This window comes from the organism of the source record quoted next, unplaced genomic scaffold, assembly GCF_019419815.1.
Source record: "Pyrus x bretschneideri cultivar Hongxiangsu unplaced genomic scaffold, Pyrus_bretschneideri_v1 Contig23, whole genome shotgun sequence".
Classification (NCBI taxonomy): Eukaryota; Viridiplantae; Streptophyta; class Magnoliopsida; order Rosales; family Rosaceae; genus Pyrus; species Pyrus x bretschneideri.
In genome coordinates, this window is record NW_025999535.1 from 4,160,735 (window position 1) to 4,188,041 (window position 27,307).

General features: G+C 35.6%; 1 pseudogene; it reads right to left on the minus strand.

The window, feature by feature from the left end:
- Positions 1-679: 679 nt before the first annotated feature.
- On the minus strand, positions 680-9,385 carry LOC103928798 (annotated as a pseudogene).
- Positions 9,386-27,307: the final 17,922 nt, after the last annotated feature.

Genomic DNA, 27,307 nt, shown 5'->3' on the forward strand with positions numbered 1-27,307 from the left:
CAAATTTCGCTCCAGATAAAAGAATTAAATTCAGACCTTTGGTGCAAGTCTAGCAGAAAGCCCTCCAGCACAGTTCAAGAAAAAACATGTGGAAAGTTAACAACAAGTAAAGCACCTCATTCGGCAACTCTCCCCGCTAAGAGACTAAAGAAGAAGGATCAATGATCAGCCTAAAGAATTTGAAATCAGGGGGAGAAACTGATCAGGGGGAGCATCCAAAACAGATCAAGATTTTAACGAGTCAATCGAAGACTTATGGTCATCCAAGGGGGAGTGTTATAATATTATGAGCCATTCAATGTGTAGGTGACCAACCCACTATATCCCACTCATCCTACTCATTCCACTCTACATGTCCTTCCACTAGGAATTGCCACTGCTTGCTTTTGGTGCTCCTGCTTTGCCTATAAATCAAAGGAGATACGAAGAGAATAAAAATATAGAAGAAAAAATGGAAGAGAGAAGCCAAAAGGCTCATGGCAGAGAGAGGAAAAAGAGAGGAGAGAATATAAAGAGTTATATTTGTAATCTTATTACTTCAGATTATAAATGAAAGCATCATTACTGCTCCGAGGACGTACTACAGTCACACTTAATGTAGAGGAACCTCGTAAATTTTATGTCTTGTTTATTTATACCACTACACACACTATCGATTTTACAACAGCACGCTAATTTACAAAAATACTACATCCTTGGGCTTAATTTAGGTATACTTGACAACATCATTGAGAATATAGACTAAAAGCAATGAAATTGGGTATAGAAGGTAGGCCAATAATGATGTCCAAAGGGAAAAGGTGGACACGAAACTTGCAATGAAACCCATTACTGTGCAGACAATTAGAACTACCAAGACTTTAGCAGAAAAATCCCAAGTCATTTCACGAGCATAAATTATAGCTAGCAGAACAGAAAATCCTAGAACATTGTTCATAAACACCCCACCATAAATCTGCATCCAAATAAATATGTTCCACATAAAACATGAAAAAATATATATATATTAGGTTTTATTTAATTGAAAATGAAAGAAAAAATACAAAAATTAGGCACAATGACAAACCTCAGAAAATGTCAAAGATGTGGTTCTCGGAGTTTTTTTTGAAGCTGCCTTAATTGCTGAAGTGGCTTGTCTGGCATTAGTTGCCAAGGGGACCAGCACAAATGCTACAAGGAAAGAAGGGATGCTTGCAGCTGTGGACAAATTCTGAACACTATCTATAAGAGGTTCTGCTAAAACTGCCAATACAACAAACCCTAGAACCAAATGTGTTATAGCTTTCACCCAAGCCCATATTGACTTGTCAATAGCTCCAACACTGCTTTTCTCTTCATCCACCAACTTATCTGTTTCTTCCCAAGTTCTCTACACAATCATTTAAAAAAATTAAGCTTAACATCTGTAATCATGTGTACAGTTTGATCCATGTGCACAAAACTTTTCTTTTTGTATCTTTAACGAGAGTGATTTCTATATATGTGTCAGACGAACGATTTGCATATAAGGAGAAATGAGTTTCTTATAGGATAAGAAGCTCAGCAGTGTTCATTTCAATTCCTTTCCCTTATATAGTTCACAGAGTTACTTACTTGGTAGATATCGTCCTCAGATTCAGGTGAAGGAGGAGCTTGATCGTTGGATTTGTTTATCCATTTTGTTAATCCAGTAACAAATTCTTCCTCGCTAATTAACTGGTCTCCACTTGTGTCAAGTTCTTCTATCAGTTTTACAACTGCTTCATCCACGTTTCCCGGAATTTTACCAAACTTGATATCCCCAATCAGTTTTCTCAATTCTGATTGTGATATGAAATTATTTCCATCAAGATCAATCTTTTCAAACAACCTGTTTTTCCATGTTGAAGAAGGTGGTCAGTAGGCTCAATGCCACAGCAATATAGAGTAACAGATTTTCTCTCCTGCGCACCGGGGGTGTGCATGGGTTGTACATGACCTGATTTAAACTTGGTAATTATCACCATCAGTGGGGTTAGGATATTCAAACTATTATTTCTCTTTTTCTATAGCCAATTTGGGACTCAATACGCCCCCTCACGTGGGACCCAATTACTAGGTCACACATGGGAGGTCCACACCTTGGCAACTACTTGGAGCCAAGGGGACTCATCCTACGCGCAAGGCCAAGGAACCCACCCATCATGTGACAGTATGTATGGACCTGCTCTTTGGCTCTAATACCATGTAAAATTATCAGAGAGACGGGCCAATGGCCCACTTCCAACAACACTGATACCGTCTTTAACTTGGTAATTACCACTTGCACAATCCGTCAAATGTGAGGTTTTATCACAAAAGGTCTCGGTGTTAGTTGAGTAGGATTAGGATATTTAAACTATTATTTCTCTTTTTCTATAGCCAATATGGGACTCAACACAACATTATATGACGCCACGAGAACATAAATGTATACATAGCAACCAACCAATTAGTCTATGGTACCCTTTAAAAAAGGGTACTAGTTACTCTTTAATTAGACGAAATGTAGTTCGAACCTTCTAATATTTGGTATGTCAGGCATGCCATCGTTTGTGACAATGCTTCGGAGTGAATTGCTTTGGACATGTCTTAGTACTTCTGACATTAAGTCCTTCTTTATTTCACGTTCTCTTCTTCTATTGATAATCCAAGGTTGAAAGACCTGCTCATCAGATATAAATTATTGAGTAAAATGGATGTAAGTTAATATGAAATAGGCAAATGATCTTTTTCACATAATGCATTTCATTAAAGTTCGTACTATAATCTGGGCATGCATGATATATAGGCCTCATTTCAAGGTGTGTTGAAAGAAGAAATGAAAAATTGGAGGCCAACTTGGAGATAGATGAGTTACCTCATATATGTTCTCGAACGATCTTTCTGTATTTTGTTTATGCACTGACTTGATCTCCTCAATCCATTTTGTGAAGCCATTGATGAATTCGTCTTTATTAATTTTCCCATCATTATCTAGATCAAACTGTTTCATCACTTCTTCTGTTCCTTTATCCTTGTCATCTTCTGTTGATATGAATTTGATTTCACGAAGAAGTTCTCTTACTTCAGAAAGTGATATGTAATTGTCACCATCTTCGTCTACTTCCTCAAACAGCCTGCAATGTTTAGTTGGTGACCAATCAAACAATTCCCCTATTTATGAAATTCCACATGACCAAGGCATTATTTGATTGGCAAATTTGGTGACTCTTAACACTAACGCAAGATTCAACGAGACCTCACCTTCTTATAGCAGGTATATTTGGTGCCCCTTTTACGGTGAGGACTCTTGCCAGTGCATGTTTTTGGACATGTTGTAAAATGCTTGAAACTAAATGCCCATGTTTCACAAATTCAATCTTCTTTTTTGAACCCAGGGCCGGAAGATCTGTAAGGTTTTAGAAGTAAATATTTTACATGAATACCACAAAGACATCAATATATATATAATAGTAATAATATCATTAGTTCATACATTGAGATATTCATGAATGCGTACCTGATAAATGAAGTACAATAATAGGAATACAACAGAAACACTGAGAGCGGTCAAGATTGCAATGTGTTCCCCGGAAGAGGATGGAAAGATTTTTGCCATTTGCATGATAAGAAATGGTATTACTGAACAAACCATAATCCTTGCAAGGGAGCTGGTCTCTGAATCCGTAGTAATACCCCAATCTATATATGGATTCAAAGGAGTTAAAAACTGTAATAACAAGTTGTCCATGGACATTCTTCTCTAAGGTAGTGAGGAGGCTGAAGGCTGACCTGTCAAAGATGCAGACAGTCTTTTCCATGAAAAAGAGGATGAATTTGAATCATTGGAAGCCTTAGAGCTTAGATTATTTGAAAACTCTTGGCTACTAACTATTACACAGGTCCCCCATAGTATTGTTGAGCTCAAAATTGATGATCCAGCTAACAACCCAACTCCAGTATAGACATATTCCTGAGCAATCTCCTTGGAGTTAAAAAAACCAGAAGCTGCGTGAAGAAGGTGAAGGGTTACATAAAAGGGTGTAATTATGCAATATAACTTCTGTTAAAAAAAAAATTTATGTTACTATTTATGTTTATTTTTTAAAGGAGAACAACTGATAGTAAGTCAAATTAAGTTACTCATTATGTGTTTTAACCGAACTCCCTTGTCTTTAGTGTAAAATATATAGTTGTACTAAAAAAAAAGTATAATTCTACAATATTAATTTAAGTAGTTAAAGAAAATCAGTGAGTTAAATTGATTGCAACTTTTAAATCCAGTAGTGTGATGGTGAGATTAATAATTGAAGGGCAAAAAATTGTTTACTATCCTGAAGTTTCGTGATTTTCAACATTTAGTACATGAAGTTTTTTTCGTCCTAAAGTGTAAATTTTGAGACAGTCTCATACATCCATTACTCAAACTGTTAAGTCTCCCGTTAACTGTGACGTGGTACCCATGTGGACAATGACTGGACGCCACGTGTCATTAAAAAAATATTAAAATAATTAATTAAATAAAAAAAAAAAATCCCTACCCGTGCCCACTCACCCATCTTCCACCTCCCTTCCTTCTTCCCTCTGCAACACCCTCTTTGGCTCCCCCTTTTATGGCTTCCTTCGACAAGTTCTTCATGCATCGCCACCATAACAAGGTACAAAGCTTTTCTCTTGATTGGGTTTTTGAGTACGAAGTTGGGGAAATAGATATTGAAAATTGCTGCTCTGTTGAAAAATCTAGGGTTTTGGTGCATGATAAGTAGGATAAGGGTGGGGGTTTCAGTCTGGGTTTGGGTTGGGATGCAGGATAAGGGGGAGGAAGATGAGGGTGGGGGTTAGGATGGATGTGCAGAGGTTGCGGTTGATTTTTCAAGATTTGCCGTCAAATCTACAGGGAGAGTGAGAAAGAATGATGAACAATGGGGGGTGGGGGAAGGTGGTGGTTGCGTACAGAGAAACGGGGTCGTTGAAGATGATGAGGGTTGAGTGGGTGGAGTTGAAGAGGGAGGGGGAATGATGGATGTGCAAAGGTTGGGTAGGTGCAAAGAAGAGAAGGGAGAGAGAAGGGAGGGCGTCGGGGTGGGGAAGACGATAGGGTTCTGGGTTTTTTTATTTTTTATTTTTACTTTTATTTAATTAATTATTTTAATATTTTTAATAACATGTGTCGCCCAATCATTGTCCATATGGGCACCACGTTATCACTTAATGGGAGAATTAATAGTTTGACTAACGGATGTATGAGACTGTCCCAAAATTAACACTTTAGGTATGACTTTCGGACGAAAAAAACTTCATGTATTAAATGTTGAAAACCACAAAATTTCAGGGTAGTAAACAGAATTTAACCCATAATTTAAGGGTTGTTTGATAATTATTTTGATTTTTAATTTTTAATTTTTAATTTTTGTGTTACTGACAAAAAAGAAATACATGAGAGAAACGAGGGACGAAGAATAATGGATGAGGGATCGTGCAAGACATGTAGAATAAATCTATGTTGAAAGTGAATTCCATATTGAAAAAATAAGATATCTTGTATGTGCTTATAAGAAATTGGATTACTCTTTAAATTGCTAATTGGTTTTATGGTGCAACCTCAACTTTCTTCTCAGTATGAGAGTAGGTTGTCCCATATGTGAAGTTTAACGGTCACACGTGCTCCACGTCTTCCGATCTATGTTGTATATGTGCTAAACTTGAAAATTCGCCACACATGAGGAGGTATGTTAAGAGTGAATCCCACATCGAAAAAAGGCGGGATCCGCAATTGAGCTAGCTGCCCTCTATATTTCCAATTGATTTATGGTAAAACATCAACTTTCTTCGCAAAGAAGAACACACCAATAAAAACTAAAATTATTTTCACTTTCAAAATTTTGTTTTAATTTTTTCTTTCTCCCATTACCCTTTTTCATCTTTTATTTTCCCTATATCTATGCACAAACATGAACAAATAGTTATCAACGAGCTTCAAATCTTTTGTACCCAAGACTCTATGGGTGCGTTTGTTTGAGCTCCTTAACCCTCACTGGACTGGATTGGACTACACATTAGTGTAGTCCTGTGTTTGTTACTTACATGGACTAAGTTTAATGGGATAAAGCCGGACTCGCGTGGACTATATCTGTCACTAGGAGGTCTTAGCGAGACCCCCCAAATACCATGGGATTGCTAAGACCTCGTCTGCTCGCTTCGCCAACATCACCTACACCCACCAACCCAGAACTGCAGAGAACCTAGAATCCAGAATCAGGTCATCTCGTTTCGAATATTGGAGAACCCAGAATTGCCAGTTCTTCGTCTGCTCGTTTCGAATCGCGGAGAACCCAAAGCCCAGAACCCAGATCTTTGTCTGATGAGCTTGGCTGTTCCCTTCTCTCTCTAGAAATGGATGGTTTCTCTCTCTCCCTCACCACCAACACTACCCCTTTCTTTCTCACTCGCACTCGTCTTCTTCCTTCACTTTCTTGCACAACCCAAAATTTCCCTCTAAGGCTCAAGAAATGGGTTGTTTTCAGTTCCAGGGAGGAGCCAAAGCTCAACCCTTTGGACCAAATGGAGCTCAAGTTCGTCGATTTGCAGATCCGATGATCGACGAAGCTTCTGCAAATTGAAAAAAAAAATTTGGGGATTTTTCTGGGTTTGATTTGAGGAGAAAAGTAAATTAAAAGAAGATAAATATGGGCTTGAATTCAAGAGAAAGTAAATGAAAAGAAGAGAAGATATGGGTTTTATTTTTTCTGGTTTGAGTTTAGCAAATCTGGGCGTGAAGAACCAGAGCAAATGAACAAAGAAAAAAAAGAGACAGGGGAGAGAGAGTCAAATAAAAATAGGTGTAATTTGTTTATTTTTTTTAAGATAAAAAAGTGTATTAATAATAGTAAAATATTTTAGTCCGTGATTTAGTCCGGTAGTACACCAAACACTTCATTATTCTTATCCAGCTTAGTCCAAGCCAAGACAGTCTAGCTTAGTCCCGGAAGTTAGTCCAGTCCGAAATAGTCCGATGCAACAAACGCACCCTATATGGCCTCTATGTCTCTTGCTCTAAGCGTACCCATTCCCGTCTGGCCGACCACAGTCACCAACACGGCCCCCTCACTCGAGGGCCACCACCTCTCTCTCGGAGGGTTTGGGGTATGAATCTAGGAATATCTAAATCTGATTCATTTTCACATTTAAGTTTTTTTTCTCCTTTGTGGATGTGTGTTTTATTTCAAATCTGGGGCTTGTAATTTTGGAACTTTGGATTCTTTATTTATTCACAATCCTTGGGTCTAGTGTACTTAGTTGCTCTGTATACTCCAGTTTTAACTCTGGTCCGCTGATATCCTAACATATGTTTTATTGATTTAAAACGTAATAGACGTGTTAATTAATTTTTAAAATGTAATCAGTGTGTTAATTAATTTTTCTTAAGTTTTAAAAACAAAGAACACGTGATATATTTTGACTGCGTTAAACCAAATAGTGAGTATACAATATATTCGTTAGTGAGTACTTAAATATTATTAATTTTTAATTATTTCCTTTACTTAATTCGCAAACAATCCCTTACAATTGTCATCACACTAATCAATGCCTACGAAAGTTGACTTTAAAATGGGTTTCTTGAGTCTTGATCTTACGATTTTTATTCTTTTTTTTTTTATTTTTTATTTTTAAGTATATTGTTTACAACACGATTAGCCAACCTAAGTCATTCAGCAAATCTTCTATTAAATAATTGTGTAATATTTTTCTTCCTAATAAAATAATTGTATAATTAATTATATATTGTGGTTCACTAATTTGATAACATGTGTGCATATCACAACTCACAAGCTAGTATATATTATGCATGTCCTTATTTTATGAAGATTTTTCACGGAATGATCAAAATGATTGATTGTGAACAAACTCAGAGATCAATTCTATCTATTTCAAATCTCATGGATCAAAGTAAAGAGTTATGCAAATCTCATGAACTATTTTGGCTAAAAAGCCTTTTGCACCACAGTTAAGTGATGGTAGTGTATGAAACCCAATAAATACCTGGTGGACCTCGAAGATTTACAAATTAAATTCTGAATGTCTTTCATATTAACAGTTGGCATCCCTCATATCCAACTATATACTCTAATTATATTCATTAACAACAAATTCAAGGAATTTTGGATATCTGTGACAATAATTATGTTTTTTTTTTTTTTACTTTTTGAAAAAAAAAGAGAATAACTGTTGGCAAGTCACGGTTATCTACTATTTCTAGGCCCGGAGAGGCTTTGAGAAATTTTGGATATCTGTAATTATGTTTATCCAAGGGAACTATTATTAGCATTCCAAAAATCTCATTCTACACTCCTCATGAGTGTTTTTTTCTTTCTAATTATTGAAAGTTTGGAGTGCTAAATGAGATTTTTGAAGTGCTAATAACAATTCCCTTATCCAATAATTAACAATTCGATAATATAACATATGAGATAGATTGGCATTCAAGACAATATTCAATTAAATTATGTACATAGCACATTAATCATATATCAAATCTAATTCATTTGCTACGTTGTGTGATCAATAGCACATGATCGTGAATGTTGGACATTCATTTCATGCAACGAGTGCATGAAAGTTTTTCCCCATATGAAGGGAAGCCAAAATAAGCAGACAAGTAAAACACATTTGGCAGATCATCATCTATGATTTGTGACAACAAGAAAGAAGATAAAAATTTGTGAATTGTGTATGGAAATTAAGAAGAATAAGAAGATTTACATACCAAGAAGTAAAAGAGACTCAGGAAGGGCACCGATGACGTGAAATGCACTAGCACCAAACACACCAGGACCCAAGACCTTGAAAATCTGTTCACCTCCAGCAGCCAAATAAGACTCACCATGAAACAACAAGTATTCATACACCACCATTAGAAACACATGCCCAAAAACACTGTTGGAGCATGGCAAGAACCCGTAAAGCTGCTCGCACGATGACTCTGTTGAATCGATATTCTCAATTCTTTTGAGAAGTAACAGGGAGCTGCTGCTTTGATTTTGATATTCCTGATCTATACCATCTGAAACCAATTGGGAAGACGAAGTACCCTGAGTATTGAGTCCAAAAGAACGACCTCTGACTTCCACCGTTATTACAAGAAGAACAAAAACTACCCAATATGCAGTTTTGGCGATGTTGCTCATTGATGATCTTCTCTTCTTGATCTGCTAGAAAAGAGGATGGGAGCTAGAGGATGATATCGAAGTTGATTATTTTATATTTTCATCTCAATTGTCATGCTTATGAGCTTTGAGAAGTATACGGAAGAGCAATGTGCGTAAATAAGGTCAATCGTTTTATTGCTGATTTTTCAGTGGTTAGAGAAGATTTTTTGTGACTTGATTCCAAATCAGAAACACCCAAGCAGCCAACTGTCATAAAAATAAGGAGAAGTAATAAAAAGCCCCTCACAATAGGGTAATTCTAAGGAGAAGTAATAAAAAGCCCCTTGCAGGAAAAAGTTACTTAGTATTAGGATCTGATGGTATTCCTTTTCAGTTAGAATTGAGAAGTCTTAGGTTCGAATCTCGTGGATGGCGAATTCGATACCAAATCAGGCTACCCATTGTGCGGCTTAGCCGAACTCCCCATTCCCTTAGTGTAAAATATCGACATACTAAAAAAAAAAAAAAAAAAAAAAGACAAAATTTTGTAAACTAAATTATATAGAAGTTGATAATTGGATTATTACTTAAATGTGTCATTCCTATTGGTGACACATCATTTAGTTTGTAAATTTTGTCTACAAATTTAGTCTTTCTAGCGCTATCCCTCACAAAATGTTTAAGGGTGTTAGTGAAGCAAGTTGGAGTTTCATCACAAACTTAATTGATAATATGAGAAGTAACCCAACTTTTTATAAACCTTTGTATGGTTTATTTTATTGATATGAGATTGTTTTACCTTCATATCCTCACACGCTTCTCACATGCTTATTTTTATTTTTAATAAACGATATTATCTATACTAAGAGGGAGGGGGTGGGCTTAGCCTCACAATGGGTTAGCAATAATTTGATTCAAATTTGCTTTTGGCGAGAATTGAACCTAAGACCTCTTACTTACAAGTGAAGAAGAATACCACTAAACCGTAGTACCAAGTGACATTTAGTTTTGAATTATTATTTCTAATATGTTTCCAAAAAGAAAGATAGATTACAAACAATTATAAGAACAAAAAATTAGTCAAAGTTGCATTGCTAGTCCTTGTTTGAAAAAAGATTATTCCATCCTAATATATTTTTTAATAAAAACATTATTCATGTACCTAATAAGTAGATTCATCATGATTTCCAAAGTCAAAGTTCATATAACATGTAATTTTTTTATTTTTTATTTTTGTTTGTTCAATATCTAACATATAATTTCATTCACTATAAATTGAGCTCGAAAGTAGAAAGGAACGGTTTTTCATTCCGATGATAATAATATTTTGAAGGAATTAGACGTGAAGTAAACTTAACGTTGATTGAGATTTGAAGGCATAATTTTTCTCATGAGTGATCCAATTTCTACCTTTAAGTGGAATAAACTTTATTCATTTCTCTCTACAACATGCCATGAATATAATGAGTTATCCAATACCCTGAATATAATGAATTGTCCAATACCCTGAATATAATAAGTTATCCACTCCAATATAATTTGACTCTAAGCACCAAATGAGCCCAGAATGTATGACCAAGAGGTAGGGGAGACACAATAACGAAGAAGAATGATGCTAGTTAGTTTTGAGCAAAACAGTCAAGGGAGATGAGCCCTTTGATTAAGATCATAAACATATGAAAATAAATTATATGGCTTTCTTATATACAACTTAGGTATGTCAATAGACTATACCATTTAGAACTTGAAACAAAGCTCACAACATGATGAGCAGTTCCTCCCAAACAATTATGTTCTAGACTAGCCAAAGAGTGTCTTCTTCTCAACTTCTTTTTCATCGTGTTCCTTGAGGCTATGGCTATGTCCAGCCCAAAAAATATGCAAGACATAATAAGCTAATACGAGGGACAAGGGATACAGTGGGACAGCTACTAACGACGTCCAAAAAGGCAAAATCGTCCGGCAGCTGGTGAGGGCACCCGTAACAATGCAAACAAGGCTAGAAACAGCACCCCATCAGATGATAAGTCTCATGTCAATCCTTTTAGAGCAACTTCAGCGTGGACTGGTGCTCGGGGGACGGTGGACCAAATAGGGCCAAGTAACCCGGCCTTGAAGCTGCAGCGTAGGCAGCCCGAGGGAGAGTGGAGGCCCGAGCTCCGGGCTCGTGAGGAATTGCCAGCCCGAGAGCCCAAGTGGATGTGATGCAAGGGCTGACGTCATCCTGGCATCAGCCCAATTTTATATATTTTTTTTTGTCAGGCACGTGCGCCTCATCCCCGCATGGGGGCATGTCAGCCGACAGCTTTTCAGCATATGGGGCCCGCGTCGCAATCTGACGAGGTTACCGTTGGGAAGCCACGTGGCTTCCCACGGTCGGTTTGATCTCAACGGCTCTTTAAATTGGACTGTCCGATTTGCAACAGTAATAAAAATAAAAAAATCTTATTTAATATCAACCATTGGATCTAAGATCAACGATTGATATTATTCTGCTTTATAAATAAATAAAAGAAAAAATAGTTTTAAAATTAAGAAAAGTTACCGTTGTGACACGTGGCACAATCTGGAGTGTTGGAATTCATTTTTTTTAAATCCAACGGCAGAGATTAATTAGTTCAATAAAAAAATTTAAAAAAATTGTAAAAAATCCGAAAAAAAAATCTGAAAAATTAAAAAAAAAAATTATTTTTACTTTTCTATAAATACCTTCTCATTATCATCTACCTTACACTACAATTTCATATTTTCTCAACTACTTTCAATCAAATTCCTATCTTTCTCTCAAAGTTTCAAATTCCTATATTATTTTGTATTATTTTATAACTTTTTCGGATAATGACACGTGGCGCAACGAGAACGATTAAAAATCTTATCTGAAATTACAAATAAAATTATTTTGAATTATTTTATAAATAAATAAAATACTAATATTTTATTGCTTATTGTCAGGGCTATTGAAATGCAACGGTGGAAAAGCAAAATGCGATTACTATTCATTAAGGGCAGTTATTGTTCATTGGGTGGATAGCATAGTGTATTGCCTGGGAAGAGGGTTCCCAGGCTGGAACTACTCTTATGTAAACAATGGCCAAGAAACTGTTAGGCAGAGTAGATTATTCAATGTCACCATTACATATAATGGCACCAAGAAATTCAAACATTAGAATTTTCTTAATTTTTAGAGTTGGAAACTACAAGTATAGATCACTGATAATGGTTAGACGTACTACTTGAAGTGAAAGCGATGATAATCAAATGGAACGGCAGTAGTAAACATGTACTTAGCGGTTTATATAATGCTACTACGACTGCTTTTGGTAACAAAAGGACACTGAGGCCTGCAAAGTTGATAGGAACATTATAAGCATAATATCTTTGCAATATAGGCCGAGGACGGGCGGGGGCACCCATAAATGTTGGTTCTCTTCCTTCATGATAGTGTGGATGCATGATTGCATCTAGTGACCCTCCTTGAGGAGCTAATCTCGCATAATCTTGTACTTTTATTTATTTATTTTTTTTTAACAAGTCTTTGCAATCTTATACCTTTTGTAATCTGGATTACTATTTCAGATTACTACAACTTGAAGTAGTATATTTAACTAAGTCGCAAAATCTTGGATCGTGGACCAAAAAATGAGAATTTCCTACCAACTATAAATTAACTAGGTTTTGGTTCGATAATCATTATTAAGAAGATGCATTTGGTCTATGATATTCCAATTTGAAAATCTTATCGGCTTAGAATCATTATCGTAATATATGCCAACATTCTGGCATGTCCAGGCATTGCCACACAATTTTCATATCCAAATTGGAATAAGCAGCATTTATCCGAAATAACTGCTAATTGTAGAGAATATAATAGGCAATAACTTTGTTGAATTAGTGGATTGAGCAGAAGAACCACAACCAAATATAAAATTAAAAAAATTCCAAATAAGACAACCCTAAAATATTCATGTACAAAAGTAACGGTGTTGCGTACCTGATTATATGTCACTGTTTGTCATTACTTTAAGTTAGCCATCGCGGGTCTCGATGGCTGGTAATCTGAGAGCGAGAATAAAGACCTTTAATTTTTCAAGATTTGTCTGGCTCTTCTATTATATTTTGCCGCTGGTCGTCATTGCTCGGAGGTCATCGTGGATCGGAGTTCGCCGCCGTGACCAGTCTGGGTGGATGGTAGTCTGAGCGAGAGGGAAGGGGACGATTGGAGTACTTTCTACGTTGTTTGGAGAACACGAGTTTCTAAAGTTATATGAATGTGCAAGGTCGTTTAGTATTTCCTTAAAATAAATTTACAACAGTTAATAAACTTTTAGTGGTTCATATCATTTGATCAGTAATTTGGGTACTCATTACTACAATACTAGCTTTAGGTGGTGGATATTAAAAAAATCATGTCGGATAAATTATATCCGACACATCATTTAATTAGTAGCGGATATTAGAAAAATCTTGTCGGTTATATCCGACATAAAGTCTTGGTGGATATAAAAAAAATCATGTCGGTTATAACTGATAGTATTTTGAATCTTTTTTTTTTAAATATTTTTGACAGATTCTGGCGGTTTTTAAGTTAATGGTGGCGATTATGACCGACAGAAATTGACTACTTTATTATTTTACTTTCTGGCAGTTATTATTTTAGTATGCTAGCGATTATAACCGACAGAAATGAAAATTTTATTCTTTTTAAATGTTATAATGATTAAAAATAAATAAATAAATAAACACATTTTAATTTTTTTTTTTTTTTTCACTCATGACCCTAAAGTCTAATGAACCCAATTCCCACGAGCCATAAATTTTCTAAGAGAATAATAACAACAGACTAAAATCTGAAGCTCAATCATTTTTGTAATAAGGATTATGCTCCCTCACAGGCAAGCAACAAGATAAAAGGAAATTCAAACAATTTTTTTCAATGCGTCACAAAGAACATTGTCTGGCACATAAACACACATGAACATCTGGTGTACTCTATCATGTCTGATTTTATTATTTTAAAATGTTATATTGATTATAAATAAATAAATAAACACATGTTTAAAATTTTTTTTTTCACTCGTGGCCCTGTTGGATATAACCGACACGAACAAAGCAAAATTTTGGACGGCCGCCAGAATAATCTCTTAATGTTTTTTTTTTTGGCGATTTTTTAATTTCTGAGTATATACAAACATATTTGACGGTTGGATCATTGAAACTAGTTTCATAGAATGCATATCCTATCAAATTGATAGATTTAACAAACACATAAGAGTTAATGTTATACTTCCATTAAGTATAAAATAAGATTTATCCACTAGTGTACATATTTTAAATTGAAGATCGAATTTATTCATTGCATTCTTATAGGGTCAAGGAGTGTAGCTATAAAAAATCATCAAAATCGGAGCTAGAATAACCGTTAAATTGTTATTTTTCATTTATAACCATCGAAAACTTTTGTTCCGTTACCTAATCTCTGAATGTTTGTTTTTTGCAATTTTTTACGTATGCGATCTCGAAGTGTGTATAAACAAGTTTGACGGTTGGATCGTTGAAAAATGTTTCGTAGAATGCGTATCGCTTCAAAATGGTATATTAAACAAACACTTAAAGAGTTAATGTTATACTTCCCCATCAAGTATAAAATAAAATTTTTTGGTATCCACCTGTGTAAATATTTTAAATTGAAGATCGAATTTGTTCAATGTATTGTTATAGGGTCGACAAGTGTAGCTATAAAAAATCATCAAAATCGGAGCTAAAATAACCGTTAAATTGTGATTTTTCGTTTATAACCGTCGAAAACTTTTGTTCCATTACGTAATCTCTTAATGTTTGTTTTTTTACGATTTTTTACGTATGCGATCTCGGAGTGTGTACAAATAAGTTTGACGATTAGATCATTAAAACAAGTTCGTAGAATGTGTATCGCGTCAAAATGGTAAATTAAATAAACACTTAAGAGTTAATGTTATACATCCATTAAGTATAAAATAAGATTTATCCACTAATGTGAATATTTTAAATTGAAGATCGAATTCATTCATTACATTCTTAAATGGTCAAGGAGTGTAGCTGTAAAAAGTATAAAATAAGATTTTGTGAATATTTTAAATTGAAGTATAAAATAAGATTTTGTGGTATCTACTAGTGTGAATATTTTAAATTAAAGATTGAATGCATTCATTGCATTCTTATAAGATCGAGGAGTGTATCTGTAAAAAAACATCAAAATCTAAGCTAAAATAGCCGTTAAATTGTGATTTTTCATTTATAACCATCGAAAACTTTTGTTTTGTTACGTAATCTCTTAATATTTATTTTTTTAAAGATTTTTTACGTAAGCAATCTCAGAGTGTGTACAAATAAGTTTGACGGTTGGATCGTTGAAAAAAGTTTCGTAGAATGCATATCGCATCAAAACGGTAGATTAAACAAACACTTAGAGTTAATATTATACTTCCATTAAGTATAAAATAAGATTTTGTGGTATCTACTAGTGTAAATGTTTTAAATTGTGATTTTTCATTTATAACCGTCGAAAACTTTTGTTCCGTTACCTAATCTCTGAATGTTTTTTTTTTTTTGTGATTTTTTACGTATGCTATCTTGTAGTATCCACAAAAAAGTTTGACGGTTAGATCATGGAAACTAGTTTCATAGAATACATATCTCCGTCAAATTTACCTAAATTTTTATGTGGGAAAGTAATTTGTCCTAAATTTTTATTTATGTTTTTCAAGTATTGATTAGACAATATTTAGTTTGTGTGACGACATTTTCATTATACAATTATCTTTTTGTTTCTTTATTGCATATTTTACATTGGTTTTTATCTATTAAGCCCAACAATTATTTATTTATTTTTTAAAACGTATTCTATTTAAATACATATTATTTATTTATTTATTTATTAAACCAGTCAATTATTATTTTATTTTTTAAAATCGTAACAAAATTTTGAGGGGTATTCAAAATTTTGGAAGGGAATTTAAAACTTTGGGAGGGAATTTTGGAGGGATTTTTACCGTCATTTTTTTCTGTTGGTTATAACCGACAGTAATGAAAATTTTATATCGATTTTTATTTTAAAAAAAAATTCTATCGGTTTTAACCGACAATAATGGCCCTATTGGTTGATTAAAAGCAGTCCTATCAGAATTAGATATTCCAAACTCGTTAGTGCCAACCTCATGTTCACTGGAGTCGACTAAATCACTTGCTGCTTTAGTTGATGAACTGAAGATTCCAGAGGCAAAAATTGGACTTGGTGCTGGAGTGTTGGCTTTTGTTTGGCTATATTCACCTATCCAAGGGTACGCAATTGTTATTTGTTTGTATAATCGACTACTTTCAGTTCTTGACTATTGATTCTTATTTTCTCGTTCTCTGATTCCTTCTCTTTATGGCTTAGATTTAAGCCTGCTACCGTTGTTATCACTTCAGAACTTCCATTGGGTTCAGGCTTGGGTTCATTTGCCGCATTCTGTGTTGCACTTTCAGGTGCTCTTCTTTCTTTCTCAGATTCTGTAAGTCTGGATTTGAGCCACAAAGAGTGGACCATTTTTGGGGAAAGTGAACTTGATTTGCTGAACAAATGGGCTTTTGAAGGTGAAAAGATCTTCCAACTCCAGATTGGTCCAACCCACCACATACAAACACCGTACACGCACGTTTCTTCTTCCCCGTTACATGGTTTTTGGATTTTTGCTTTCTCTGATTCTCTGTGTTGTTGCTTCATCTGATTTTCTTCGTTCTTCTATTTATGGAAGATGTGGGTTTTCTCTTCTGTTTTTCTGGGATGGATTGTTGTGTTTTGTGTTGGGAAGAAGGTTAGTGGAGTTGGGTTTTGGATCTTTTGAATTCGAGCTTCAAATTCCATTGTGCCTGGGGGTTCAAGCATGTTGCCCAATCTGGGTTGCTCATTAGCTGCAAATTCTGATTTCGAGCAGAAGGGGAGAAGAATGCTCAGCAAGAAAAAAGGAGAATGCTCTCATGTCTTTTATTATTATTATTATTATTAATATATCTGTTGTCGGTTTTAGCCGACAGAAAATGCTTTACTTATTCATTATTAATATTTTCTATCGGTTATAACCGACACAAGTTCTGTTGGATATATATATTTTATGTCGGTTTTATCCTATAGAAAATGCTCTTATTTATTCATTATTAATATATTTTATGTCGGTTATATCCGACACAAGTTCTGTCGATTTTAGAGTATTTTCTGTCGGAAAATTCATTTCCTAACGCTGGCAATTCTGTCGCTTATTATATCCGCCACTGCATCCATTTTCTGTCGAATTTTGCATAATATTCGACAATAATATATGTTTTTTGTCGATTTTTGGACCACCAACAACAGATAATTTTGTAGTAGTGACTCCCAGTGAGTACCCAAATATTATCCACATATATATATATATATATTTACATAATGAACAGTGAAGAATGATCTGCGATTATGTTAGCATGCAATTTGCGTTTATAGTTTATTTTGGCAGTGGCTAAGAGAACACAGTTTGGAAAATGCAGAAGACTTAATGAGGAGCAAAGAATCTGCATTGGAGGAGTAATTAAATTGTGTATGAAATTTAAATACAAGTCTGCTTTGACAGTGTACAGTATTGGCAACTGGCAAGAAACTTGAAACCAACCTTTCAAAGTCCACTGATCTACTTGGTCCTACTTCTGCACGGTGCATGGGAGCCTTCCACCGCAGTATATAAGATGGTCTTTCTACCGATTGCCAATTGGTTAAATTAGATGCTTTCTTTCTACCATCACTCTCATCTTTAGCTGCACGTTCAACGATATATCCGCTACTTGTAAAAAAAGGAACAATTATTCTGTAGCTGAATGAGAGAATTTTGGTTCAACTAGAGATAGCAAACTTGTAAAAGAAATCCTCTAAAGTCTATCGTTAACCCTAACCCTAACCCTAATTAATTAGCAGATAACCCAAACTAGAGATAACATCAGATTTCAATTATACCCACGAAAGCAAAACTTTATAACGCTAACCCTAATCATAGCCTGTCTTAATCTATATTGTGACTATTGTATCACCCACTCTTCATCATAGCCCTAACAATATTACAACTTGATCTGTCTCTCAAAATATTTTGAATTTCCTTCACGTACAGATCCTCTGCAGCAAGACAAAGCTCTTCTTATGCCAGCAGTTGCACCACACGAAGGGAGTCAGTCTCAACTTCGAATGGTAACCAGCCGGTGCAACTCCATACAATTCAGTTGACAATACTGAGATCAGCGAGGGGGCAGGAATAGCGACAACACTGCACTCCTGCGCGCAGAATCATCAACAGCCCCAACTCCCTGATTATGTACCGCCGTGCCGCATCAAATGCTCCATCCACATTCAATTTATATCCACCAACTGCTGGCTGTTTCCAGTGCTTGTATTTCTCATGCCTTACAAAGTTGTTTTCTTAAAGATGCTGCCCTAATCCTAAGTATGAATGGTTTTATGATATCATATTTATTATCTTATGTTGATTAATAAAGCATCCAAATAGACAAATATGTAAGATTCTTACTTTCAAGCATTTGTTACCTACTCTTTGGTAAATATTTCAAGCATAGTTTCGGAAAAAATATGTAATATTCTTTCTCTCAAGCATTTGTTACCAATTCTTTGGCAATTATTTTCAAGCATAGTTTCAGAAGATATAATGTTGAAAGGGTGTAAAAGAACATGCTAAAACTTTATGTGGAGAGTATGGGATGTAGGCGTGGCTAAGTAAAGTGGTTGTATTAAGATAATTACTAACTTAAAAAATAAATGTAAGATGTTTTTAGCCCGCGGGACATATTCAACAAAATGTAGAGTATTCTTTTGACAAAAAAAAACAAAAACAAAATGTAGAGTATTAATTAAACAGAATGTGTCGTGTATTTAACAAGTTTTAGGTGAATGAAGAGTCAATGAAAAGGACATTTCAAGCAAATGCTCAAAACCCCAATATATGAGGATTGCATGCTTCATTATCAACGTTCACAAGAATTGATGCAATATTTTAAAAGCATATATACAGGAACCTCAGGTGAATAAAGGTTTATGAGCACCAATTGGAAAAGAGAAGATATGGGAAATAAGCCCACATATACGCGTTATGTGAGCCTCAAACACAAAGTCATCAACGAAAAACTTTTTTTAGTGGAAATCCCATTGACTTTATTTTTAGGTGCATGAGCATCTGAAATGGACCATTATGCATGATTCTGGAATCAAGTTCCCATAAGGTGAAATGGAAAAAAATGGTACATGAAATAAACTTGATGCAACTAAGGTTTACACGAAGCATTGCTACCAACAGTGGTGGATTTAGGAATTTACTTTGTGGAGTTTTAGTGTAAAAGATTCAAGCTTACAGAGCGCCCAAAATTTTGCATTTTTTTCATTGAGTCGTTTGTTCAAGCACTTAGTAGGCATGTGGTTGTCTCCCTAGTTCTATCAACAACTTCGAAGGCCTAACACGAGCAAAATCTGCCACTGCCAAGGCTTGTTCTAAGGCCTATTGAATATCACTTGGCAAGGCCTGCCGAATTCTGCCTAAGAGCCATTTCATCGAACAATTTGTTGGCTATAGGGTCCCCTGACGACTTCCTCCCTATGTTTCCTGACCTCCGCAGAGTCCCGGGACACAGGAGGACCCTTGGATTCGCCAATGCATGCTACTAGATATTAGCTCCAGTATTTGATTCTTGCGAATTGGTACTTACATTTTTTTATGCAAAGTGACAAGAGATTGAAATTAAGATTCAAACCATATCATTGTTTCCATTACAGAAATGCTTAGACTTTATTGCCGAATTTACATATTTCAAATGATTCTCAATCCATCCCACCATTTGAAATTTATGTCACTCAAGGCACCTGGAGTAATACTCAAGTTCTTGTCCTTTAAATAGTGCTCGAACTACTCTCGAGGCCCGTCAATAGTGCTTGAACCCCTTCAAATAGTTAAAATTCTAAAAGTGTAAAAATCAACACAAACGGATAAAAGTCTATAGCAAGATCAACTTTGGCTACTTTTCAAAAGTTTCCCATGAGTACTTACCATAGATTTGTGATGATAAGTGTTCTATTACCAGAGTTGCAGGCCCCACCGCACACTATCTGTGGGAAATCAGTGGGCACAGTGTGGCATTGAGATCATATTCTAATTTCATACCTGTGGATTATCTGGTTTGGTTCCCTTCATTAAAAAGAAGAAGAAAAAATATAAAGAATTTATGCTTAAGGCAAATTGATGAGAGCAAGCGTATGAGCTGATAACTCTCTGCGAATCCGAATCGAACAACTGTATGCCCATCAGCTATAAATACTGAATAGAGGCTTCATCCGACCACTGTGGCATACCTCCATTAATTGTACAATGATCATATTTCAATGGAAGAGATGTCAAACATGGAAAAAGGAGCCTTGTTTGGTAGCCGAGGATGATTTGCCTGCAGCCTCGATCCTAAAGAGTAAAGAGGTTTATTACACGATAAAAATCAGAAAAACCCTAGTTAAGTTCTCAGGTAGTCACTCCTCGGCGGCTTGACAAGCTCTTCTCTCTCATGCTGGGCTGCTCTCTTCCTCAAATTCCCCCACACACTTGCAGTGTACGGATGCATATGCCATTGAATGTTTGGCAACTGTGAGACTGCACTCATATTTTTCTTCTTACATGTAGAAGACGAAATCACGGTATGCGTTAACTTAATACATTGCTAGTCTATTTCCTTAATGGTTCTCGACATTGGCTATGTCCGCGGACAGACCCCAGAATAAGCATTCCCCGCCTAGAAGATAAAGGTAAATTTTTTGAGCGTCTGGACCCTAGTTTAATGGTTACATATTAGTTACCAACTAATACTACAGTCTAGTGGCTTCTCCTTACTAATAAGTGATAGATTTCACATTCGATTCACATGGATGGCGATGACATAATATATTTATGTTGAATTCAATACATCATAACTGGCCTACTATGTGGTTTAGCCCAATTTTTCTTCCCTTTAGAGTAATAATGTCCCCTCTCCTAGAATAGACTATAGTTGTACAAATAAAGTAGTTAAATAGTGGTTTTCTTGATTTTTATTCTCCTTTTCTTGGCACGTTTTATGGATTTCTAGTTTAAGTTTACAGTGTTCTAGTGTTTTTCTAAGCCTTAACCAGTTCGGTCAGTGTGTGTGTGTGTATATATATATATATATAGTTCAAGAGATGAGGATGACAGGGCAAACCTTGAGCTTCAACCATATTATGATCAGCTTAATTAAATAAGTCAAAAACTATTATGTACTGCTGATTTGTTTTTTGAATTATCATTTGAGTGAAAATTAGGTCTCTAAATTATTTTTTTCAGTAAAATAAGTTTGTAAATTCATTAAATTTTGCTTTATTATATTGAAAGTTATTCTATCTAATTTTTCATCAACTTAAGTTATGTGACTTGCTTGACACATTTTAGAGGGTAAATCATCATTTTCTTGCCTATAAGCTCTTAACGTTGCATATTGGTTGCTACTCTCTAATTATATTTAACCCCGTACACTTTTTTTTCCCGAAAACATATTTCCCATATTTTTGTATATGTTAACAAAAAAGCTCCATGTAATTTTTTTCAAATTTTTTTGTGAATTTTTTTTTTTTTTTTTTTTTTGCTGTTTTTTTAAGTATATATAGTTGTTGACGAATTATTATTATTAGGTACAATACATTACATATATATTATCTGCGGGTACGTTTGAATTTACAAAAATCATTAATTGGTACGTTTATTTGCAATTTTGGTAAGTTTGATTTGATACATATTATGACAAAAAAAGGTATAATCAAATCACTAAAAGGCATAGATGTTTGATCTATAAAATTCAAAACTAAAGCGCCTATATCAAAAGATCCCTTACTGAAAATATGTGCAGTATATATATATATATATATATATAGAGAGAGAGAGAGAGAGAGAGAGAGAGAGAGAGAGAGAGAGACTTCGACCTAGATATTCAAGTGGACACCAAAATCAAGACATATTGGTCGACACTTGAAAGCTGACGAAGCCATAATATTTAATTAATGTGTAAAAAGTACAAGTAGATTAAAAAACAAAGTTTAAAACTAATTTAATCTAGGAGTGATAGTGCACAATGTGGAAGAATCCTTATTACAAATGCATACAGTACTAGAGCATAGATAAAAGTGCATTAAAAATAAGAATATTCTCATTCTAAGTAGGATGGATATTACGTACACAACAACTAACAGGAAATAAATTTCCAACATTTTCAAAAGTGGATGTTAGAATCCGCCAACAATCCCTTGCCACATAATCCAACTACTAAGTCCTGGAGGGGGGCAAAGCATAAAGTGTGAGTGGGCATAAATATAAAGACTTGTTAAAACCTTTGCTTTCATAACATATTGATCCCTCAGTGTAAAACTCGTATAGTTTTCAAAATCATACTACAAATAAGTATGAAAAACCCAAGTGAAATGTATAAAAGCAGCTATGCTAAGGATACGGGTGAATCATGGATAACACAATAAATGTAACACAATGTGCTCATAAAAAAATGTAGACACACAAGTCTATGTAGAAAGTAGCTACATGAATAAGTTGGGTGTAATAATATAAGTTCGAGTACTACATACGCATGAAGATAGCGGTAGGCGCGTCATATATGAATCCTAGATGCAAAAGCAACGAGTACATGTTACCTATAATAGATCCAATGTGAGCATAATGGTTTAATGTGAAGATACACGGGAAATTGGTCCTGGCCCGGACGAGTACTATAGACATCAGTGCACTTATGCATGATGAGCAGTTCAAATATGTAGAATCATGCCATCATAATTTCATAAATCTCAATATCATCATTAGCACTTATATTTATAAATAAAAGCACGACATGATATAAAAGCCATTATGGAAACTATAACTATATAATATAGTTTGAAAACAAAGCATACTCACTAATACGTCGTCGGGTCATAAACGTCTTGTTTTGCTTGATCTCTAATCTCTTCAGAATACGTCTCTCCTAAATGTGAAACCACTATACTAATCATTACATTACTCAAAACTTGTAAATTGTAACAATCCATCCCGATTTTATCAGAACAAAGGGGTATTTTCGTGAAATTTCACCTTGAGCTACATCTTTTTCTTTTAAAATTGGTTTTTTGGTTCTTAAATGGTGAGCCCAAGGAGCCCACCCATGAACTTTGTCCCCCGGCTCCTCTTTTCTTTTTCTGCCACGTGGCACTTCTTCCCCACTTTTTCTCTCTTCTATCTCCTTCCTTCCTGATTCTCTCCCTCACTTTTCTCTCTTCTCTCTTTCTTTCCCTGTGCTTCCTCTCTCTGTGCTATCTCCTCACCGTCGAACCCATATATACACACGAGCAGCAATCATCACCTCCATCCTTCCTTTCTCTACGTGTTCCAGGAAGCTAGGATCGAGGGAGGATCATCTCAACCTCCACGTGGTTACTGCCACTGTACAAAATTCCTCCGACGAGATTTCCTCGTCCCTCAAACGTAGGTAAGCCCTAGAATCCCTTGGTTAGTATTTACATAGAATTATGGGATGAAATTGAGTAGCTTTGATAGCTGTAAGACGCAGAAACACCTCGGGAGGACCTCTGTAGTTTTTCCGACGTTAAACCGTGGTCGTTTGGCCATCTTTTAGGCCATTTTCCGGCCAACTACGGCCACCACTCGTTCCCCACTTTGAATTTATTTTCCACATTCCTAACTACATTTTGGCTTTTGAATCACTCAATTGGTTAAGAAACAAAGAAGTTACAAAGCTTTGAAAACTCCTCAAACCTTCGGCCAAAAACCCAGTTTTCCGACGAGCACCGCCCCTTTTGAGGCGTTTTCCGACCAAACCATGGCGATTTGGCCGGCATGCAGTATCAATCTCTTTATCTCGTCAATTACTACAACTTTCATTGTTTTTTTACTTGATTTCGTTGAGTAACGAAGAAGTTATGGGCGTTCGAAGTGGTGCCCAGAAACCGACCAATTCATTGGCCTGAAAACGGGTCAACCCGACCCAAGTCCTTTGAAACTAGCCAAAAACCCATGGGCCTCCAGCCCAACCCGTGACCCTTTCAAACCCAAACCCAATTAATTACCCCAGGCCCTTTTATCAACCCAATTCCTTAACCCATTAGCCTAGAAACCCTAAACCCTTTAGGCCTAAACCCCTTAACCCATTTACCCAGAACCCAAACCCTTTTTAATTATCAAACCCCAAAAGCCCTTAGAGGCCAAAACCTTTAACCCTAACCGGCCCAAATCCTGTATGAGGAATATTCTGTTAGGGAATATTCCGTCAGGGAATATTTTAGGAATATTCTATTGACTGTTACGAAATTTAACTAAAATCCTTCTTAGGGCAATTCGACGTCCTGAATCCGTTTCTAACATCCGTTTTCCCAAATTCAATTGTTTTAATATAGTTTTATTAATTGGACCCTTTATGTGCTTATGCGCAATTTTTGTGGCGTTTCCGTCTTCGCTAGTTTGCGTGGCTCTTTAGTAGCGAAGTATCTGTGAGTGGACCTTCTAAAATGCATGTTTTGATAGTAGAAATGCATACATGAAACACATGATTTAATGACTACGTTTTATGATATAACATGCTTATCGAGGCTAACTTGAATTATTATTATTTTTCCTATAACCCGTGTTCTTATAGAATATTTGATGGATGACGATATAATATTTGAATCACTCAATTGCTTTTCAATATATACATGTTCAATGGTTTTGTACTTACCTAGTGGTCCCAATTCTGCTTCTAGACGAGGGATAGATTTCAGTCCATCCCGGACGATGGTTATGGTGTTGGCATAGGGCTTGAAGTGGTTTTCCTCTGGCTATTAGCACATGGACAAGGAGCTGGCATAGGGCCTAAAGGGATATTTTCCTCTGGCTGTTCACACATAAACGGGGAGCTGGCATGGGGTCTGGAGGGATATTGGACATTCACTAGTGATTACTATATATATGAGTTATGATTTGAGACTTTGCACGGCATGCTAGGTTTCAGAAAACCTATATTTATCATGATATATGTGTTTTCATAAAATCTGGGGGTTAGTACGTTGATAATTATTTTATTTTATATATATATATATATATATCAACTTGGTTCACTCATGTTTGTTTTGCGCCCCTTTCAGGATTTAGAATCGAGACATACAATCCCGACGTCAAGGCACTTCCGCATCGGCATCTTCGAGTCCTCTCGATGTAGCTAGGACCCATCCTTTTATTCATTCAATTTTATATTATTTCTTTTAGTGTTTTAGATTATATGTGTGCTCTGAACACGTTCTTTAAATGCATATTCTTTATTTTTTATATTTATAAGTCTTATCTATCCCTTGTTTTTAGCTTTTGCACTCAATAAATGACTTTTGTTACCCTCAGGTGCTGGCCAGCACGTACCTATCCTGCTATTCGGGGAATATCGGGATCGGGACATATCATAAATACTGAGAAAAAGACTCTGAAATTCCTTTTATTTGCTCAAAACAGGGATTGGAAGTACTTAAAACAAGGTTCACACGCCGGCTGGTAACTGTCACGCGGCTGCACGCACCGACCGTGGAATATTCAATCACCGTTACAAAATATGCAGTTGGCATAAAACAATATTCAGGGAAGAAATATACCTTCAGTTAACGGAATGTGCAAACGTCGTTAGAGAATATTTACCGTTACAAATATTTGGTCGTCTCCTACCTCACGCAGATCGCCGGAGTCGCCGCTCGTTGTCGTCCGTCGGCCGAAACTTCATCAGAATCTAGGTTTTTTGGCCGAAAATTTTCCAGAAACCATAGTTCCAAAACTCAACCAAAATTCACAACCTAGACTAATTTGAGGGCGTAGAATCCTAAGAAGTCCTGCTCGAAAATAAGGTGGTGGACCTCTTCGAATTTGTGTAGATACGAGCACGAAATGCTCGAACCTGACCATAGGAGTGATGAAGAGTGGGTTGATGACCTCAATCTCGTGCAACCCAATGAGATTTGGTCCGAAAAAGACTCGTCGTTGCTCTGCAACTTGTTGGAATTGCAGAAAAACCATTTTTCTTAAATTTTCTTCGAAAGGAAGCCAATCAACACAAACCATACATGAATCTTTATCTACTGAACAAGCTAGAACGATTTGTGGTGGTTAGAAGACTTACCTTCACCGGTAACAATGAGAATCTCGTCGAAAATGCTTGTCCGTTTCTAAGCTCTCGTGTTCAAGCTTCTCCACCATGAATCTCACAAAACAGCGAATATGGTGGTGATCAGAGAGTCGAGATGAAAACGGTGGTCCGTTTTACATCCCATTTGCACTCAGGGCCGGGATGTACACGTAGTGATTAGTACTACAAGATATGGCAAGAAAGGAGACAAAGTATGAAATGAGCTCAAACATCCACGTACAATTGCCACTTAGCTATTCCAAGAGCATTTTCGTAATTTCACAACTTTAAGAAAGTAACATACAATAAAATTAGGGACGGATTGTTACATAGCAATCCAACCTACCTACATGAAAATCAGTAAAACTAAAAGGTAACAACAAGAAATAAATGAGTAAACTATAGTTGGATTAGTTCACCTTGTATCTCTATGTGTAGAATTTGATGACCTTATACTTGGGCTCCAAATGATGAAAATTCAAAGTATAACATTTTTAGTCTTTAATTTGGACAATTGCATGAATATTGAAACCTACAAGGGGGTTATTACTAGGAAATTCAAATGGTCATTTTCACTTTACCAATTCCAATTATATCATATTAGAGAATATTAGAGCATCAATTATATTTGCTAAGTAAGTTTCTTTGAGGTTGTACTTGTACATGCATGGAAACTACAGCAAGTATAGATTTACAAGAGTTGACATGACACCTAAAAGACACATTCGGACAAAAAATAGACCTAATCAATGTTAAGAATTCAAATTTTGCTGCAAGACGACATGAAAACATTAATTTACACCACGTGTGTGTCTATATATACACATATGTCGTCTTGTTGAAGTACTCTACTGATTTAGCCTATAGTTCTGTCAAGTTAACCTTCATTAGGGAGTGATATATATCAGATATTGGAAGTTTCACAAAGATATTAAAAAGAAAAAAAATTT